Below are 5,588 nucleotides of genomic sequence, written 5' to 3'. Positions count from 1 at the left end.
AAAAAAATCTCCACGTGATTTCAGTCCATAGAAAACAGCCTTTGGCAGTCTGTGTTGCCTTAAAAACCTAGGAGAAAAGCATTTCCTCGCTTAAAAAAATTTTTTTTAAATTCCCCCTTTCTTCAATTTCCACTGCTCACTCCTAGAAACACCCAGAGGATTAACTATGAAAATAAGCCCCAGTTCATTTCCCTCTGCCTATCTGTGAAGACTCACACAGCATTCTTCAATTTCTAGGCACTTGCAAACTGTCCTGCTTCCTTCAAGGGGTGGGGGGCAGCTGAGGGCTCAGGAAAGGATGGAGGGAACAGATGTACTTGGCCAAGAACTGGAATGCCAGGCAGGACATGGGGGGGTGCTTTCTAGATAAACAAACCTGACACCTTTAACCTAACGTCTAACCCACAAGGTAAAAACAAATAGCAGCAGACTGTATCAAGAGGTGCTTCTGTCTCCTGTCCCCTTCTACCATAAGGTGACATTAGTTTTCTCTGTATTTGGCCCCCCACCCTCTCCCAAACACCATGACAGCAGTTTTTAGGCCAAAGCCATGTTGCAAAGACAGCCATACAGTCCCAGGCAGGGGAGAGCCCTGGAGGCTTCTGTCTGGGTCATGCTGTCACTCCTGGCAAATACTTTGATAGCTTCCAAAAAACTGCCCAGAGACAGCCCTCTAAGTCAGGGTCACAGGTCCTTCCAGTTGATGGGCCCCTTGCCAGACTTCTGCAGCAGCTCATTGGTTTTAGAGAAATGTCTACATCCAAAGAACCCTCTGTACACCAACAACGGGGAGGGGTGGGCTGTCTGCAGCACGTGGTGGCGTTTCCTGTCAATGGCACTGCTTTTCTTCTGAGCCTAAGAGCCCCAGAGCAAAAAGAGCAGGCCACTGGAGTTCTGATTTAGCCAGGATACCACCGCATCAGTGAACTGCTCCCAACCTCTCTCTCCTAATGAGAATTAGCCTGATGTGCCTGGATTGTGAGAACAGCATTGAGTAAGAGAACACCTTGCTTGGCCCATCCGGATAAATCTCCGTGACCTGGATGAACGAAACTCTCTATGTCTGTAGACAGCTCTTTATAAGTGTTCTCCAAACTGGGTAGCAGTGGAATGGGTCTTTGAACACTAAAGCAGAGCCCATGGGCTTGGTTGGGTCCATGATACGGATCCTGTCCCAGGATAACAACCTTCACCTGTCTTATGTCACACATCTGGGTTCACGTGAAGACTTGGTGTAGGGATGAATAAACAGTGTAATGTTTTCTTTCTTCCACGACAAATCCCATTAGCTTGATTAAGTATGGTTTCCCCAACTCCGCACTGAACAGCTTCTTCCAACTCTCACCGAAACCCTACGGAATGTTGGGCGTGGCGAGTCCAAGCAGGGCGGCGGCCTTGTTCCTCTGGATACGGATCAACTGCTCTGGGCTCAGTGGCAAGGAGGGCAGCATAACGGGGTCCTCCTGCCCAGCCCGGGCCGGGCCTTCTTGGGGGGACTGACTGCCGCATCCCCACTCTCCTCAGCCACTGTCACCATGCCAGTCCCCAGGTTGGCCGGCTCGAAACTGTGGGCACGTCGCTTCCCGGCATGGGTCAGAGAGAAAAAGGAGTAGAGGGTCTTCTGGCCGATCATCCAGAGTGGAGGAGAGCGGCTGTGCGCTTCTGGGAGAACCCGCCGTCCTCTCCTTCCATTCTGAAGGACAGCCTTGCTGGATAAATTTTTCTTGCCTAAATGTTTTTCTAATTTAATACCCTGAATATATCATGCCAGCCCTTTCTGGCCTGGCAGGCCTTTGTGGATAGGTCTGCTGCCAGTCTAATGTTCCTACACCTGTAGGTTAGGAACCTCTTGTCTTGAGCTGCTCTCAGTGTTTCTCTTCATTTCTAAAATTTGGAAGCTTCACTATTACATACTGGGGTGTTGATCTATTTTTATTGATTTTGTGAGGATTTCTCTCTACCTTGGATATGAATACCTGTTTCCTTACCCAGATTAGGGAAGTTCTCAGCTATGATTTGCTCAAATATACCTTCTGGTTCTCTCTGTCTTCTCCCTCAGGCATCCCAGTAATTCCTGTACAGTTTCATTGTATGGCATTGCTGATTTTTTGAAGCCTGCCCTGATGGTCCATTGGTTGTTTTTTTTCTTTTCCTCAGCTTCCTTCCTTTCCATCAACTTGCCTTCTATGTCACTTACTCTCTCTTCTCCCTCATTTACCCTACCTACTAGAGCTTTCAATTTAGACACATCTCAGTTATGGCATTTTTTTCAGTCTGATTAGATCTCATTTCTGCACTAAAAGATTCTCTAGTATCTTTTATGCCTTTTTTTTCAAGCCCAGATAGTAACTTTGTAATTGTTATCTGATTTCCATCTGTGGCATTTTACTTATATCCCTATCGATTAGATCTGTGTCAGAGAATATTGCCTCTTGTTCTTCTTTTGTTGTGAATTACTCCTTCTAGTCATTTTGCCCAGAGAAAAATGTATGTTTGAATGAGTACTATCAAACAATCAACCATGACCTAAGCAAAATACACACTAGACAAATCCAAAGAGGTCAGAAAGCCGGAAAGAAAAGGAAAAGATGAAGAAAATGAAAAAAAAAAGAGAGAAAGAAAAAAAGGTGGGGTGAAGAGAGAATATAATCTCACAGGGTGGACAAAACAGGGTGATCTGCTTTGTTCTGAGTGTGTTTTGGTCTCTGTGTTAGAAGACACTAAATCCCAAAATTGTGAAGAAAGTAAAACTTATATATATACAAAAATATAATTGAATAGAGTGAAGGGAAGCCAAAAATGAAAAATATATGTATAAAATGTACATTTCAAAAATGGAAGTTTATAAAAAGACTTAAAAACAAAGAATTGATAAAATAAAAGGCTAGTTGAAAAGGGAAAAAGAAAAAAAAAGAAATGAAAAAATTTCAATGGAAAGATAAATGAATCATGAGGGAAAACCCCTCAAATTCTATATACTATTTTCCCCTAGTGCTGGAGTTTTACAGTCCTGTGTGGTCCGTAAAGTTGCTGTTCATCTGTTCTTTCAGTTGGTCTTCTGGACCTTCTGGGGGAGGGGCCTGCTGTGATGAGTTTCAGGTGTCTTTGACTGGGTGGAGTTTCACAACCCCTTGCCAGGGGGCCAGTGTCAGTGTTAAGCTGTTTTTAGCTGCTCTGTGTAGCTTTTGTTTCCTGAAGGCTTTCTGTGCTACTTTAGAGGATCAAGATAAAAATAGCTTTGTCTTGATCTCTAGTCCCAGAGCTAAAAGATCGTGGTCCCCTCTCTTTAGTAAACCCTCAGGGATAAGTGGCCTTCACTTTTGTATGGCTAAACTCAGCTGACTCCTGGGGTGCATACCCACATTGATCCTCCCAGGAGAAGGCAGAGGGTCCCAGGCTTCTGCACTTTGTAGGGGCCTGGCATGGGGAGTGGTCTTGGGATCATGCCTGCACCCACTTCAGCCCTCCTGGAGGAAGGCAGGGGGGGTGGTGTCACTACTTTCTTGTGTTTTGCAGAGCTCTGGCACTGACAGTTGTTCCCCAGTCGTGTGTGGACATGCTGCAGCCCTCCCAGGGGAAGGAGGAGGGTCCCCACATTCCCGTGTTTTCAGGGTTCCCACAACAGAGAGCAGTCACCTGATGGTGCCATGGCTCATGGTTTATGGTGAACCGAGCTGAGACTTCCCTCCCGGGCTCGCTGACTGTAAATAGTTTCCCCACTCCACTGATTGAGAACTCTACTGCCTCGGCACCCCCATTCTTCTTGTGACTTCAGAGATCCTGAGACCAGACTGTCCCACCTAGAGTTCTGCCCTGTTTCACCACCTGAGCACTTTTCATGCAGGGATATCCCTCATCTGCAGCAGATTTCTAAGGGTGCTGATTTTGCCCTCCAGGGCTATGTCACTTTCCAGTATCCAGCTTACTAAGACTCACCCCACCCTCTGCCAATTACTTTCTGATATATCCCCTCAGAATCACTTCTCCGACTCTCCTACCTTGCAAAAAGTGGTCACTTTTCTACTGGTAGAGTTCCAGATATTATATTCTTACATCTCAGGTTGAATTCATGGGTGTTCAGAATTGATAGTTATCTAGCTAAATTCAGTGGACCAGATGAAACAAAGTCTCCTACTCTTCCACAGTCTTGCTTCCTCTAGCAGCACTGGGCATTGCATGAAAGCAATGAATCACTAAATTTTACTCCTGAAATTAATATTATACTTTATGTTAACTGGAATTTAAAAACTTTTTTTAAAAAAGTATGAAATATCTAGGAAATAGTTTAACTAAAAAAGCGAAAGTCTTGTACAATGAAAATCTTAAAACATTTCTGAAAGAAATTAGACAAGACTCAAATAAAGACATGCTGTCTTCATGGGTAAGAAGCTTTAATCTTTTGATAGTACTACTCGAAGTTGTCTACAGATACAACACAATCCTTATCAAATTTTCAAGAGTCTTTTAGGCAGAAATAGAAAAGCCAATCCTAAAACTCCCGTGTAATTGCAAGAGACCCTAACAAGTCAAAGCGGTCTTGAAAAAGAATACATTTGAAGAACTAACTTTCTTTCTTTCTTCATTTCCTTTCCTTTCCTTTTCTTTTCTTTTCTTTTTCTTTCTTTTTTTCTTCTTTTTTTGAAAATTCACTTTCTGATTTCAAAACTTACTACAAAGCTACAGTAGTCAAAAGAGCATGATCCAGGGGTACCTGGGTGGCTCAGTTGTTAAGTGTTTGCCTTTGGCTTGGGTTATGATTCCAGGGTCCTGAAATCAAACATGACATCGGGCTCCCTGCTTGGTGGGGAGCCTGCTTTTCCCTCTGCTTGCTGCTCCCCTCATCATGCTTGTCCTCTCCCTCCCTCCATCTCTCTCTCTGGCAAACAAATATATATATTTTTTTAATAGCATTATCCTGATCAATGGTTGCAAGTGGGAGTACAGAAATAAACCCATACATGTCTGACCAATTGGTTTTTAACAAATTCACTAAGTGGGGAAAGATTAGTGCCTTCAATAAATATTGTTGGGGCAACTGGACTTCCACATGTAAAAGAATGATGTGGTATCCCTAGCAGACAGCATGTACAAAAACTAACTTAAAATTGGTCAATCACCTAAATGTAAAAACTAAAATCATAAAACCCTAGAAGCAAAGAGAGGGGCAAATCTTCATGATGTTATATTTGGCACTGGAATTTTAGATATATACCAAAAGCAACAAAGGAGAAATAGGTAAATTTGACTTCACCCAAATTAAAAACTTCTGTGCAGCAAAGGACATTATCCAGAAAATGAAAAGACCACTTTCAGAGTGGGAGAAAATTTTTGCAAATTACATATGTGATAGGATATTAATATTCAAATTTATAAAGAATTCCTACCGCTGGATAAACCTATTTTAGGTTTTTGAAGATTGCCAAACTGTTTTCCACACTGCCTGCATCATTTTATATCTTACCAGCAATGTATAATAGTACTAATTCTCCACATATTTGCCAACACTTCTTTTCCCTTATTAAAATATTATAGATGAGCCAAAGTAGGTGTGAAATATCAATTTTACTATAGTTTTGCTTGGCTTTTCC

The 5,588-nt window shown here is 42.8% G+C and overlaps 1 pseudogene; it reads right to left on the bottom strand.

Annotated features, from left to right (window-relative positions):
• Positions 1-684: 684 nt before the first annotated feature.
• LOC132007744 (uracil-DNA glycosylase-like) lies at positions 685-1,633 on the bottom strand (annotated as a pseudogene).
• Positions 1,634-5,588: the final 3,955 nt, after the last annotated feature.

The sequence above is a fragment of the Mustela nigripes genome, chromosome X (genome assembly GCF_022355385.1).
Source record: "Mustela nigripes isolate SB6536 chromosome X, MUSNIG.SB6536, whole genome shotgun sequence".
Lineage (NCBI taxonomy): Eukaryota > Metazoa > Chordata > Mammalia > Carnivora > Mustelidae > Mustela > Mustela nigripes.
The sequence above is the reverse complement of the archived record's forward strand: the minus strand, read 5'-3'. Positions and strand labels throughout refer to the sequence as shown.